Source organism: Rhinoderma darwinii, chromosome 5 (genome assembly GCF_050947455.1).
Source record: "Rhinoderma darwinii isolate aRhiDar2 chromosome 5, aRhiDar2.hap1, whole genome shotgun sequence".
In the NCBI taxonomy this organism is placed as follows: domain Eukaryota; kingdom Metazoa; phylum Chordata; class Amphibia; order Anura; family Rhinodermatidae; genus Rhinoderma; species Rhinoderma darwinii.
The window spans coordinates 134489224-134505681 of NC_134691.1; the positions used below are offsets into that span (position 1 = coordinate 134489224).

Consider the following 16458-nt stretch of genomic DNA (forward strand, 5'->3'; position numbering starts at 1 on the left):
TCTTTTGGAGTTCAAATTTAGCAGGAATGGTATGCGGAGACCATGTTGCATTTTCAAAGCCTCCAAAGGGACAAAACAGTGTAAACCCCCCACAAGTGACCCCATTTTGTAAACGACACCCCTTGAGGAAATTTGGGGTATAGTGAGCATTTTGACCCCACAGGTTTTTTTGGAAGTAGGCCGTGAAAATCTACATTCTTTCAAAAAAAAGTTTAGCAAATTTTTTCTCATTTCCACAAGGACTAACAGAGAAAAAGCACTGCAACATTTGTAAAGCAATTTCTCGTGAGTAAAACAATACCCCATATGTGGTCATAAACGGCTGTTTGGACACACGGCAGGGCTTAGAAGGGAAAGAGCGCCATTTGGCTTTTGGAGCTCAAATTTAGCAGGAATGGTTTGCAGAGGCCATGTCGCATTTGCAAAGCCCCTGAAGGACAAAACAGAGAAAACGCCCAAAAAGTGACTCCATTTAGGAAAGTAGACCCCTTGAGAAATTCATCTACGTGTATAGTGAGCATTTTGACCCCACAGGCGTTTCATAGATTTTATTAGAATTTGGCAGAGAAAATAAAAACAATCCTTTTTCTTCAATAAGATGTAACTTTAGCTCAAAATTTTTCATTTTCTCAACAAATAAAGGAAAAAAAGAACCCCAACATTTGTAAAGCAACTGCTGTTTGGGCACACGGCAGGGCTCAGAAGGGAAGGAGAGCCATTTGGCTTTTGGAGTACAGAATTTTGCGGGATTGGTTTCTGGTCGCTAAAGCCCCTGTGGGACCAAAACAGTAGAAACCCCCCAGAAGTGACCCCATTTTGGAAACTATACCCTCAAGGTATTCACCTAGGAGTGTAGTGAGCATGCTAACCCCGCAGGTGTTTTGCAGAAATTAGTGTGCACTTGATGTTGCAGAGTGAAAATGGGATTTTTTTCTATAGATATGCCAATATGTGGTGTCCAGCTTGTGCCACCATAACAAGACAGCTCTCTAATTATTATGCTGTGTTTCCTGATTATAGAAACACCCTACATGTGGCACTAATCTTTTACCTGGACATTCGACCAGGCTCAGGAATGAAGACGTACCATGCGAAGTTGAGGCCTAATTTGGCAACTTACACAGTATTGGTTCACAATTGCAGAGTCTCTGATAGTAAAATATAAATAATAAAAGAAACCCCTGACAAGTGACCCCATTTTGGAAACTGCACCCATCAAGGCATTTATTAAGGGGTGTAGTGAGCATTTTCAACCCACAGGTCTGTTCCATAAATGATTGCGCTGCGAATGGTGCAAAGTAAAAATGTAAATATTTCCCTAGATATGCCATTTCATGCCCAGCTTGTGCCGCTGGAGACACCCCAAAAATTGTTAAAAGGGTTCTCCCAGGTATGGCGATGCCATATATGTGGAAGTAAACTGCTGTTTAGGCACACTGTAGGGTTCAGAGGGGAGGGAGCACCATTTGGCTTTTGGAGCGTGGATTTTGCTTGGTAGTAGTTTTGTTTGGTATTTAAATTTATAATGTGCGAGTACATGTAAGCTGGGCAGAGTACATCAGGGGCATAGTCAGGTGGTATAATAATGGGGTAAAAAAAAAACAATAAAATAATCCAGAGATAGTTGTTAGGGCTTGTTCAGACGAACGTGATATACGTCCGTGCAACTCACGCGCGTCGCACGGACCTATATTAGTCTATGGGGCTGTGCAGACAGGTGCATGATTTTTATGCTGCGTGAGTCCGCAGCGAAAAACTCACGACATGTCTGTTCTTTGAGCGTATTTCGCACATCACGCACCCATTGAACTCAATGGGTGCGTGAAAATCACGCATGCCACACGGAAGCACTTCCGTGGGATGTGCGTGATTCGCGCAACAGCTGTGAAAAGGATGAATGAAAACAGAAAAGCACCACGTGCTTTTATGTTTACAAACATCCAAACGGAGTGTCATAATGATGGCGGCTGCGCGAAAAGCACGCTGCCGCGCATCATATGGGGCTGACACATGGAGCTGTCAAGTGCCTTTTGCGCGCGCAAAACGCCACATTTTTTGCGTGCTCAAAACGCACACACTCGTCCGGCTTTACACTGTGAAGCAATCCTTTCTGCACAGACCAGTGTTGCACTGATAAATGGTGTCCTTTCTTATCCCCTTTTTGGTCCACTCCTTTGCAGTTTGGGGAATTTTGCTGGGAAGTGTTGTCCTGGTATAATACGGGCACCGTCGCTTCCAGTGTATATGTTTGGGCTCTCCCCTTCCTGGTTCCCTAATTTTAGGGCCTTGATAAATTGCCTCTAGAAACAGAAGAAATGTTCCCATCGGGCCTGCATAACTGCATATTTTTTATTTCCTGACTTATTGGAGCCTTAACTTATTTTATTTTTTTATAGACTTAGTGACATGAGGGCAGTTTTTTTTACGGGATGAGCTGTAGTTATTATTGGTACCATTTTGGGGTACATGCGACTATTTGATCACTTTTTCTCCTTTTTTTTTGGGAGGCAAGGTGATTAGTGGTTATATAGCGTTCACCACGCATCATAAATTACATATTAACTTTACGATTCCGGAGATACCAAATTGATAGCACTTTTTTATGTTTACAACTTTTTGCACAATAAAATTACTTTTGTAAAAAGAATGTATTTTTTCAGTCGTCATGTTGTAAGAGCCATAACTTTTTAATTTTTTAGTCGACAGAGCTGTTTGAGGGCTTGTTTTTTGCGGGACGAGCTATAGTTTTTATACGTATAATTTTTTAATACATGCGACTTTTTGATCACTTCTTATTTTAATTTTTTGAAGACAAAGTGACCAAAAAAACAGCAATTCTGGTAGTATTTTTAAGGTTTCTTTTTACGGCGTTCACTGCACGGTACAAATAACATAATATTTTTATAGTTCAGGTCGTTACGGACGCGGCAAACCAAATATGTATGGTTTTATTTTTTTTATCAATAATAAATGACTTGATAAGGGAAAAAGGGCGATAGTGTTTTATTTTATTACCTGCAACTTTTAATATTACTTTTTTTACACTTTTTTTTACACTTTTCTTTAGTCCCTCTAGAGGACTTGAACGTCCAACTGTTTGAATGATATTCTAATACATTGCACTACCAATGTATTGCAATATATTAGAACTGTCAGTTGTTCACTGACAGCAAACCGATCAGGCTCCGTCTCCAGTCAGGGCCTAATCGGCTTCCGTAATGGCAGACAGGAGGCCATTGTTAGGTCTGCTGTCGCCATAGTAGCAGTAGCATCGTATGGCGGGACTGCCGATTTGCTACAAACCACTAAGATGCAGCAATCGCTTTAGATCGCTGCATCTAAGGGGTTTATGGTGGGAATCTGCACTAGCGCCAGTTCCTGCCATTACAGCAGGGTGTCCGCTGTAAGATACAGTGGACACCCACTGCTGATAAAACCGAATCAGCTTCTGAGCCGGAAGCTGAGCCGGCGCCATCTTGCCGATGGTACCGGAAGACTTTTAGGCCCTGCCAATGAGTGGGGCATAAGAGTCTTCCCTTGCTGGTAGACCGGGAGGCCAGTATTAGGCCTCCGGTTACCATTGCAGCCACCGGCAACCCAGCGATCATGTTGCTGGGGTACCGGTGGCTAAAAACCTCTCACATGCTGCGATCTCTATTGAACAGAGCATCTGAGGGGTTAATCGGCAGGATCGGAGGCTAGCTCCGGTCCTGACCATTACATCAGTGTGTCAGCTGTAACATACAGCTGGAACCCGGTGGTGATGGTGCGGGCGCACTATCACCGCAATGTAATGGTACTGCGCTTTGCGGGAAGCCCATCCCGACAGCGCCGTGTATATATATGGTGGATGTCGGGAATGGGTTAAAGAGGTTGTCGAGTCCCTAAAAATTGATGGCCTATCCTCAGGATAGTCCATCAATATCTCATCGGTCGGGGTCCCATGGACACCCACCGAGCTGTTTTGAAGGGGCCGCAGCACTCGTACGAGCGATGCTTCCCCTTCATTCCGGTCACTGCCCACACCGTAAATTGCTGACACAGCAGTAGCAACGGTTCACGGTACGAGCGTAAGAGCGCTGCAGCCCCTTCAAAACAGCTGATTGGTGGGGGTCTCGGCAGTCGGACCTCGACCGATTAGTTATTGATGACCTATCCTCAGGATAGGCCATCAATTTTTAGGGACTGGACCCCTTTAACGGCTATCTACACCTTTAAAATTATTAAAACAAATTTTTACTTTCTGAGATATAGCTACTTTGTATTTTGTATACAGGGCAGCTGTATCTTACGCTAAGACTTGAATCCGTCAAGTCAACGGCACTGACGGGTTCAATGCCATCAAGTCCTGCATGTCTAACACTCAGGATTGAGTTGTTATCGATCACTAATCTAAACAACTGTATATACTGTATGCTATTTACTACTGATTGTCATTCCAAATTTCCAAGTACAGAATCCCTTAAAAGATGACAGTATATGGTGTGATGATGTGATCATCGGACCTAAACCTGCACCACATGTGTGGTGAACTTCTGATGATCAGAAATGTTTGCTGCCACATAGGGAGATGTTTCCATCATGTTAGATAGTCTCCTTTCAATCGTGCAAGGCTTCTCTATGTCCCCATTTACTACAAAATAGATGGAAAAGTAATGTATGGAGGAATGTGCACAGGTTTGATGTGTAAAATGTAAATTCTGTATAAAAATGATTACATAAGAAACTTTGACACCTTATGGGTTAAGATTTTCTTAACCAGAAGTCTGATCTCTACAGACTTATTGCAGCCCTGGGCTATAATAGAAATGCGTATGCATAACATGTCTGAAAAATATGTCTGCTTTATCTTGTAGCATGGGTTTTTCTGTAATCTGTGCTTGATATGAAACACAATAGGACTTGTCCACAGTTACTCTTTTCTTGTTATCCTTGTGTGCACTTTAGCTATCGTTCCCATGTCAGTGCCACTGGGGTCTTTTCTTTGTTTGTAGACATCAGGGGATCTGTTGTCATATCTCTGTTATTAGAAAATCTAATGTTGTGCCCATGCTATCAGCTCCCCTTGTAACTGTCCAACTCTCCTTTCCTAACCCCATCTGTAGCTTTCCTCATCGTTTGTGAAAGTCATTACCCAGGGACTTCTCTATCAGAGCCATACAGCTGCTGTTTTTTTTAGATATGGCAGGAAGTAGGCACCGGAAAGCAGCGAGAGGATAGAAAAAAAAAAAAGGATAAAAATTCCTCTTGATTTACAAAGGTTCTGGCTCCAATCAAAGCCAGTTGCAAAAGAAAAAAAAATGAGAGTAGACATCCCGGTCTGGACTGTTGATGTCAGGACGGAGCATTAAGCCATCACCTTCTGTAGGGTACTCTGGAGTTATATGATACTTCTCTGTAAATCTTGAAGCACTTGGCTCCATGAAAAGTTCCACTTCACTTGCACTGTAGAGGTGGAACTGACACGTGTGCAGTGGGGAGACTTGTGCTTGCTCAGCCTTTTAACCAGCTGAGAAAACCCCTTTGTATAATACATGGTGGAATCCAGGGCACTACCATTCCCATCTCCTTTTTAATAGCAGTTCTGTGCTCCAGCGACTATTAATTCCTAGAGACTCAGATCCATTTTAAAAGAGGGTTTGTAAAAAGGCCTCTATTTAAAAAAATGTCTTGTACACATTCAAACAAACACACACACACACACACACACACACACACACACACACACACACACACACACACACACACACACACGTATTTTTAGTTTGTTTATATATATTGTAGTAACCATGGGGTCAGAAATCAGCCCTCTTCACAGCCGCCTGAAATGGCTGCTTTCTGTGAATAATAGATTGCTATAATATGTAACCGTCATTTACATTTTTTTCCTAAAGCAAAAAATATTACAACAGAATATAAGAATCTTTGTTATATATCTTATTAGAGAAAAATGTCCATTTCTCCACTTATCGGGCTCCTTCCTGCACTGCGAGTGAGACAGAGTAGAGAGACACACAGAGACACTGCTGCAGCAAATGTTTTACTAGAATCCAGCACTTGGGTGAGACAGTAAAACACTTACTAGAAGCAGCATGGATTATACAGCAGTAAAAAGCAGTGTAGTTGGGTAGAGATAAAACACTAGAAGCTGCAGCAGCGTCTCTGTGTGTCTCTCTCCTCTGTCCTCCACCAGCAGCACCCTCCTCCTCCTCCCGCTCCTCCCTCCTCTATCCAGTGACTTATATGGACAGCTGTAACCCGGTCCCTCAGGGAGCTGTCTTTATTTCTACCTCACTGAATACAAATGTTACCAGTAAATTGTGAGTGAGTGATCTATGCAGGAGGCAGGGAGGAGAAGAGTCTGATAAGTGGAGAAAGAGGCATTTTTCCCTAATAAGCTTTATTACAAAGTTTCTTATATTCGCTTGATTTTTCGTATTGATTTTTGGGGCAAAAGTGAAACGAAGGTTACACTTTAAACTGCACAACAAAAGTAGATATAAATTTAGTCAAAGTCCTTCCCTCTACAAAAGTAAAAGTAATATTTGCTGCCAGAAGCAGCATGCATCTCTTTGGTACCCCATCTGCAGCCCAGAACCTCAGTTCCTTATTAGGGCACATTCAGACGTGGCGGAATTGCTGTTGAATTCCGCTGCGGACAGTCCGCAGTGGAATTCTGCAGCAGCCGTTCTTTACATTTGTTTCTATACATTTTTAGGAAACTTAGTTCAGACGTTGCGGAAAATAACTGTGCAGAATTTAGGCTGCGAATTCCCCCCCCCCCCCGCAGCATGCATATTATGTTGCGGAGAAGAAGCGGAATTCCACTGCGGATTTCATCCTTTGCAATGCAAAAACTAAAATCTGCAGCAAGTCCGCTGTGATATCTGCAACGTCTGAACTACCTGTTAAATATGCAAATGTTGGTGCAGATTCGTTGCGTAATTGCCCCCAATCTGCACCAACATTTGCAGCGGAAAAATTCTGCCACGTCTGAACATAGCCTTATGGCGGTGTAAATTCTGGCAGAAGTGTATAAAGCGAGACACTGCCGTGAAGCAGCGCTGCTGTGATTCATATCACAATGAATAATAATCAAAATTGATTAAAAGTCTAATATATTATTGTCTATATTATTATTGTCTATATCAAAACATAATAATCAGTATCAGCAATTATCAGCACTGCTAGAAGGATAAATACACAATTACACACTCAGGGCTGATATTATAGAAAGTGAGGTCCTGCGCAACTGGCCATTTTAGAAAGTTTTTAGCCCACATAATACTGTCATTTATTTCCATAATAATACTGCCATATACAGGCCCAAGAAAACCATCATAGAGTGCCCAAAGTGTACAGTTTTCAAATAATACTCCCTTAAAGAGCCTACATAATGCTGCCATAATAATAATTATACCACCATACAATGCAAATAAACTACAATGGTCAGTTCACACGATGCGTATATACTGCGGATTTTCCACAACGAAATTTGTTGCGGAAAATCTGCAGAAAATACAGTAGCAGCAGAGTGCATGAGAACAAATCTTATCCACATGCTGCGTAAATACAGAGCGGAAAAAACCCTCAGAAATTTGACCTGCAGTGCGGAGTTTTAGGCCCAGTTCACACAGATTTTTTTTACATTGATTTTGACGTGGAAACCCCGTCGGAATCAGCAGCAAAAAAACTTCTGAAACCGCCTCCCTTTGATTTCATTAAGAGGCGGAGATGTTTTTTACCACATCGGCTTTCAGCCGGCTTTTTTTAAATCAATGGAAGGCAGAGAAACTGTTTTTCGCAGTGTTTTTTTGCCAGCGGCGCTTAATGGCTGTTGTTGAAAAACGCTGCAAAAAATGCGGCAATAAAGGGCAGACAGGTCAAAATCTGCCTGAAGGAACTTTGAGGCAAATTTTTCTCTCTTAAAAAAAACTTTGTGTGAACAGGTCGTTATCTCGCAGCATGTCAATTGTATTTGAGTAAACGCTGCTTATTTCTTGCGGGTTTTCCCCATTGAATTCAATGGTGAGGTAAAACCAACAATAAATAGCAGTTGTTGCGTTTTTGCGGCGCATTCGCAGCTATTCCGCCGCAAAAATGCAACTCAGAAAAAAAATCTTATACTTACCCAGAAGTCTGTGTTCCTCCCCACAGGCCGGCCTCCAGGGATGACGTTTCATCCCATGTGACCGCCACTGCAGCCAATCACAGGCAAACATCAGTTTTTCACATTGGACATTCTGTGCGAAAAACTGCACCAGAGTTTGGTGCGGTTTTTCACCCAGAATTCCGTGCGGTGCACAGGGCGGACATGCTGCGTGCTTTTACACAGTGTATCCGCCCCGTGTGAACTTAGCCTAATACTGGGTGGTTTATGTTTGCTCTTAGTGTTCACAACCTCTAGGGGCCCCCTATTAAACATGGTACCAGGGGTATTGCCCAGTTTGCAGAACGGTTTCAAATTAAATGCCCCCAAATTTTAGTTCTGCTGGTGTACCAAGAATAATAAAGCATTTTCATATGGCTAAAAAGATGCACAAAGCATGAACCTTCAGCTCCTATCTGGACATTTCCCAAATCTTATTTGCCCTGTGATACAGTGAAATCAGAATGACTGAATGTATCCTCAAGCCTAACATATTTACAAAATAATGCACAAAATATTTTTATTTCATCACTTTATCCTTCAGTTTTACACCATTCCACATCTGCAAACGTTTAAGAGAAAAAAATGACATTTTAAGATGTTTTCATTTTTATTACAGTCTCCAGATGATATTTGTCAGAAAGGGTGAGTGTATTCCATAGTGACATATGTCAGTAACCAGCATCCCATGCTGCAGCCAGCTATGATGGGGAAGGCGTTCTGTTTGCTGATCTTGGCTCAGCTTCCTACCTTAACAATGTCGGACTCAGAACTGCCTTCATAGGCAATATCTTCCTTTTTTTCACCTTTCAACAGTAGCTCAGGCCAGAAAGCTGTATACTACTGCATATTACTTTGGTTTAAGAACCCAAAGTTTTCAACAAATTAATCTCTTGTTGACATTGTAATAAAAGTAAGAATAGACGCAGGGCTTCAATTATTTTAAGGAGCTGAGATAGTTCCCTAGGAATCTCAGACTCCCAGAGCAGAGAAGTTATTTCCTTTTGGCCGGTGACTGAAAAAAGGTTTGGTTGTATTAAATGATGTGGCAGATGTAGAGCTTAAGTCAGCTGGGAGGAAATGGTGTCTCCCCATTACTTATATATGTTTAGTAAGCACTCTGCTGAATTTAACTATTTGTAAACTAGAGTATTGAATAGAAATTATATAACTTGTTGGACAATAAATCATGTATCTCAAATATTGTCTTCTTGTCACTTTGACCTACTTGCTTACTTATAATGGGGCATGCTTTTTGTGAACGTAAAAGTAAAGCTTTATCTTTGTATCTACGTTAAAGGGGTGGTCCCTTTTCTCTTCTCTGGCACATAAAGGGGGTCCAAAGCGGAGCCTCACCTCTAAAACAGCCATATGCCCTAATATGTGTTATCAGGACAACCCCGTTAACTATTATAATAGGGATTTCCAGTATAAGAAATTCATCTATTAGCGGAATCTCTCCCTTTCTGTATTACATAACCTCTGAGTCACATCGTTCATAGACTTCTGTGGGGTCCTACTGAACTTACATATGCCTAAGATTTCATACATAATCCTACAAATTTGTTTTCTGTTTCTATTCCATATGCTACATCTTTCATTGGAAAGCATGTTATGGAGATATATAAAAGCTAACAGTGTCATACAGAAGCACCATACGGCCGCACACATAGTAAGTCAGAGAACAGCAATAGCAAGTGCCGGTATTTTTGGCTAATAAAACTTAGTAAATAGTCAGGTTAATCACTATTTGGATTGGATACTGCTGCTTTGACAGGCCGCCCATCCCTTGAAATATTGCAGCATTAGGACTAGGTCAAGTGTGAGATTGGCGCTGGCGAGAGATTTCAGCTGGCAAGGCACCAAAGAGCACTGCCTGCCTACACAGAACCAAGACTCAAGTGCGAAGGTCATCGGAGAAGGATACTGACTGAGAAATTGTCTGTCTGAGGCTTCCAGACCTAATCATACTAAGTGTGAAGTCAAGCCCCCAAAACTACACCCACTTTTACCCATTTTGAGGTATATACAGGGCCGGCTCCAGTTTTATGTGGGCCCTTGGGCAACACACACTACGTGGGCCCCATGTGGAGGAACTCACTGCGGCAGTAAAATGGCAGAAAATGTCACTTTCTGCCCCCATATAGAAGTTAGGCCCTGTTTATGCCCCCCATAAATAAGTTAGGCTCTCAGTTTGTACCCCCATAAAGTTAGTGTCCACTGTAGATAGTGCCACACAGTCCCCCTCCCAGGTAGTGTTACACAGCCCCTCCACCCAGGTAGTGCCACACAGCCCCCCTCCCTGCTTGCTCCACACAGCCCCCCTCCCAGGCAGTGCAACGCAGCCCCCCTCCCAGGTAGTGCCCCACAGCCCCCCTCCAAAGTAGTGCCACACAGCCCCCCTCCCAGGTAGTGCCACATCCTCCCTTCCTGGTAGTGCCACACAGCCCCCCTCCCTGGTAGTGCCACACAGCCCCCCTCCCTGTAGGTAGCGCTTTTGGGGCTCCCTTTAGGAGTGGAATCCCCAACCAGAGCATTGCCGACACTCTGGCAGGGGATTCCGCTTCAGGAGGAGCCCCTGACGTCACTGTCCATGTATGGACAGTGATATCATGGGCAACCCCAGAGCCATAGTCCCAGGCAGAGTGCTACTAGCACTCTGCCTGGGACTCCTGCTCTTCACCTAACATCACTGTCCATATATGGATAGTGATGTCCAGAGCAGAGCTGAAGTCCCGGGCAGAGCGCTAGTAAAGGCTCTGCTCTGGTACACCAGCTCTGGGGAAGCCCCTGACATCACTGTCCATATATGGATAGTGATGTCAGGGGCAATCCCAGAGCCAAAGTCCCAGTCAGAGTGTCACTAGCACTCTGATTCGGACACTGCTCTGTCCCTGACATCACTGTCCATATATGGACAGTGATTTAAGGGGCTTTCCCCAGAGACGGAGTCCCGGAGCAGAGCCGCTTCTAGCGCTCTGACTGGGACTCCTTCACTCTTCCTGGCATCACTATCCATATATGGACAGTGATGTCAGGGGCAACCCCAGAGCCAAAGTCCCGGGCAGAGCGCTACTAGCACTCTGCCTAGGAGTCTGTAGCCTAGTAAATGGCAGAGTAGGGAGCTACCTCCCTGCTCTGACATAGCGTTCAATAGTATCTGCGTCCTAAGGATGCAGATACTATTGAATGTGGCGTAGCTACCGCTGTAGCAGCCATAGCAGCATAGGGGGCGGAGGGCGGCACCAGCCCCCTTATGCCGCGTGCCTCGTAGCAGCTGCTATGGCTGCTACAGCGGTACTTACACTGCCTCCTAGACAGAAGCTCCCTCTACAAGCAGAATCCTATTGGCAACACTCTGGTCGGGGATTCCACTCATGGAGGAGCCATGACGGCAGCGTCAGCACCCGGCAGCCGATTGGGTCCCCTGAAGGGTAGTGGGCCCCGGCACTTGGCCGGGGCCGCCGGGTGCTGACGCTGGCCCTGTCTATACATGTAGGCCTTGTGATAATTTGTGCAAAATATTGCCCAAAAAATAAACCTGCAACCTGGCTGATATTTTTGGGTAGAAAAAGTGGCAACCCTATGTTTATGGCATATAAGTGTGTAGATATAAATATAATCTAACAGATAGGCCCTCATTTTATACCAGAGAACTATAGTGCAATTGTGCACAATTAAATTGAAGAAATAATTGTATGTACATACGTAAATGTGCAAAATAAATATAATTAAAGATGGAGACCGTTTTATACCCATTTAATTATTTTGTGTCTCTTTTGACCTTTAATTCTCCTCGCATATCATAATAGTTTGGATGACCCCTTTTCAGTACTAGACTCATTCTAATGCCCATAGTTCCAGTCTCATAGTTAGTTAGAATGCACTTTACCTGTTACATATATCCACACCCACATCTAGGCAGGATCAGACAAGTAGCGTGTCAGCAGCTGTTGCATGTGACCTTTTCTACCGTTAGTGATCTCTGCCATTAGAGATCAGCACAGGACAAGGATGACTTTGCATCAGGAGCACTCTATTATTAACCGCTCTTGCTGGGCAGAGCAGGGTACAGATAACATATGTGCCCAAATGCTTGCCCCTTGCAGTCATGGAGGGTTAATATAGCTGTAGAATATGTCTCACTCCATTGACACTGATACATCATGATAGTACCCTGTCTAATATGAACTTTTATGTTCAGTGTGGCCACAATAGTAAAATTTTCTTTTACGACTGCATTTTGCCGAAATTGCATTCTGCTCAGGTAATGCTTGGTGGGTCGCCAACAACAAGAGTTCCTGTGTGGCATGGTCCTAATGTTAATATTTTAGATCATCCTCAGACCTTACTCAGATGAGCGTAGTTCACGTCTGTGTGCTGTCACACAGCACACTGACCCCTGCAATTCAATGGGGCTATTCCGACATGGGTGTTTTTTCACAGAATGTGTGTCTGTTGAGTGAAACTCACTGCATGTCCTATTCTGGTCGGTTCTTGCGGACCCCGCCGCCCATTAAAGTCTAAGGGTGGGCGAAAAACATGGACAGCACACAGACGACATCCGTTTATTGTCCATGTTTCACGCATCAGTCTCTAAAGAAACATTGAGAAGAAGGAAAAAGATAACACCAGGAAGTGCTTGCAGAGGAGAAACACGGAATGCCACACAGAAACCACACCGATGCCACATGGACATGAAATGCATAAATTTTTTTGTGCATGCAAATCAGACACACTCGTGTCAATGAGGTCTTAAATAGCTAAAAATATAGCCTTCATAATATATTATATATATATATATATATATACACTACCGTTCAAAAGTTTGGGGTCACCCAGACACTTTTGTGTTTTCCATGAAAACTCACACTTATATTTATCAAATGAGTTGCAAAATGACTAGAAAATATAGTCAAGACATTGACAAGTTTAGAAATCATGATTTTTATTTGAAATAATAATTTTCTTCTTCAAACTTTGCTTTCGTCAAAGAATTCTCCATTTGCAGCAATTACAGCATTGCAGACCTTTGGCATTCTAGCTGTTAATTTGCTGAGGTAATCAGGAGAAATTTCACCCCATGCTTGCAGAAGGCCCTCCCACAAGTTGGATTGGCTTGATGGGCACTTCTTGCGTACCATGCGGTCAAGCTGCTCCCACAACAGCTCTATGGGGTTGGAATCTGGTGACTGCGCTGGCCACTCCATTACAGATAGAATACCAGCTGCCTGCTTATTCCCTAAATAGTTCTTGCATAATTTGGAGGTGTGCTTTGGGTCATTGTCCTGTTGTAGGATGAAATTGGCTCCAATCAAGCGCTGTCCACAGGGTATGGCATGGCGTTGCAAAAGGGAGTGATAGCCTTCCTTATTCAAAATCCCTTTTACCTTGTACAAATCTCCCACTTTACCAGCACTAAAGCAACCCCAGACCATCACATTACCTCCACCATGCTTGACAGATGGTGTCAGGCACTCTTCCAGCATCTTTTCAGTTGTTCTGCTTCTCACAAATGTTCTTCTGTGTGATCCAAACACCTCAAACTTCGATTCATCTGTCCATAACACTTTTTTCCAATCTTCCTCTGTCCAATGTCTGTGTGCTTTTGCCCATATTAATCTTTTTTTCCTTTTATTAGCCAGTCTCAGATATGGCTTTTTCTTTGCCACTCTGCCCTGAAGGCCAGCATCCCGGAGTCGCCTCTTCACTGTAGACGTTGACACTGGCGTTTTGCGGGTACTATTTAATGAAGCTGCCAGTTGATGACCTGTGAGGCGTCTATTTCTCAAACTAGAGACTCTAATGTACTTGTCTTGTTGCTCAGTTGTGCAGCGGGGCCTCCCACTTCTCTTTCTACTCTGGTTAGAGCCTGTGTGTGCTGTCCTCTGAATGGAGTAGTACAGATCGTTGTAGGAAATCTTCAGTTTCTTGGCAATTTCTCGCATGGAATAGCCTTCATTTCTAAGAACAACAATAGACTGTCGAGTTTCACATGAAAGCTCTCTTTTTCTAGCCATTTTGAGAGTTTAATCGAACCCACAAATGTAATGCTCCAGATTCTCAACTAGCTCAAAGGAAGGTCAGTTTTATAGCTCCTCTAAACAGCAAAACTGTTTACAGCGGTGCTAACATAATTGCACAAGGGTTTTCAAGTGTTTTCTAATCATCCATTAGCCTTCTAACACAGTTAGCAAACACAATGTACCATTAGAACACTGGAGTGATGGTTGCTGGAAATGGGCCTCTATACACCTATGTAGATATTGCATTAAAAACCAGACGTTTGCAGCTAGAATAGTCATTTAGCACATTAACAATGTATAGAGTGTATTTCTGATTAATTTAATGTTATCTTCATTGAAAAAAACTGTGCTTTTCTTGCAAAAATAAGGAAATTTCTAAGTGACCCTAAACTGGAGGAGGCTGAACTCTTAATGGTTGGTAGGGGATCAAATACTTATTTCTCTGTGCACAATGCAAATAAATATATATAATTTTGACAATGTGATTTTCTTTTTATTTTTTTATATAATCTATCTCTCACTGGTAAAATTAACCTAGCCTAAAAATTCTAGACTGTTCATGTCTTTGACAGTGGGTAAACTTACAAAATCAGCAAGGGATCAAATACTTATTTCCTTCACTGTATATATGTATATAAACTTTCATGCAGTGTCCTGAGCCAGGTGGTTCCAAAATTTTAAATCTGGAAATCCATTACTATTTGTGGATAGTTTTATCATTGCAATATATAAATGCTTATATATCTTTATATATGTAATATCGTGCTTGACATAGTTTTATCTAACAGAAATGTTTAACCCCTTCCCACCTCAGCCCTTTTTCAGATTTTAGTTTTTTCCTCCCCACCTTCCAAAAGCCATAACGTCTTTATTTTTCCGTCGATATAGTACTATGAGGGCTTGAGTTTTGCGGGATGAGTTGTAGTTTTTCGTAGCTCCATTTATTTTGCCGTATAATGTACTAGGAAACGGTAAAAAATGATTTGTGGGGTAAAAAATGAAAAAAACTGTGATTCCTCCATGGTTTTTACGGAATTCACTGTGCAATTAAAACAACATGTTAACTTTATTCTGTGGGTCAATACGATTACGGTGATACCAAATATATATAGTTTTTTCTATATTTTACTACTTTTACAAGTAAAAACCTAAGTGTAAAAAAGAAAATTTATTTTGTGTCGCCAAATTCCGAGAGCCATAAGTTTTTTATTTTTCCGTAGATTAAGTGGTATGAGGGCTTATTTTTTGCGGGATAAGCTGTCGTTTTTAATAATATCATTTTGGTGTACATGTGACGGTTTGATCACTTTTTATTTCATTTTTTGTGGGTGATTAGGTGACCAAAAAATAGAGATTCTGGCGTTTCCAATTTTTTTTACGGCGTTCACCGTGCGGGTTAAATAATGATATATTGTAATAGTTCAGACTTTTACGGACGCGGCGATACCAATTATGTTTATTTATTTCTTTTTTTACTATGCTCTAGGGGGAAAATTGGAAAATATTATTTTTTTTGAACTTTTGAATATATATTTTTTTTTACACAAAAAAAAACTTTATTTAACTAATTTTTACTTTTTTTATTAGTCCCCCTAGGGGATTTCAACCAGCGATCGTTAGATCGCTTGCACGATATACTGCAATACTAATGTATTGCAGTATATCGTGATTCTGACAGGCACCTAATAAGCCCTGCTGGAGGCAGGGCTTAATAGGTGCACAAAGATGGCGGACAAGGGAGACTTCATTAGGCCCCCAGGCAGCCATAGCAACCACCCCCCCGTGATTGCATTGCAGGGGGCGCGATGAGCTGTTAGAGGGGGTCGCCCCCCTCTTTCTAACGATTTAAATGCTGCGGTCGCTATTGACCGCAGCATTTAACGAGTTAAACGAGCGGGATCGCGCTCGAGCGCGATCCCGCTCGTTACTCTAAAGTGTCGGCTGTAACAAACAGTCGACACCGGCATTGTATGGAGTGGGTTCACTCTGTGAGCCCGCTCCATACTTCCCCTACACGACCTTGGCGTATGGATACATCAAATGTCGGGAAGGGGTTGAAGAATAAATTGAGAACACTTGGGTTTTATCAAATATTTATGATCCCACCTTGAAAATACCACCATAAAAAATTCAATCTGTGTCTATCTATGGGAGATATTGGTTACAATAAACAAAATTAGACTTACTAAAGGATATTAAATCTTAGGCTACAGTTTTTGTCAATACTACAATATGCCAAGTCAATTTGTTGTTGATGTACAGTGACAGAAGGATCAACTTTGC

At 42.4% G+C, this 16458-nt stretch overlaps 1 protein-coding gene across 1 annotated transcript in view; it reads left to right on the top strand.

Moving 5' to 3' along the window:
- Positions 1 to 16458, top strand: part of NFATC1 (nuclear factor of activated T cells 1) — a 163769-nt gene that overhangs the window by 126527 nt on the left and 20784 nt on the right. The gene's annotated exons all lie outside the window — the stretch shown is intronic.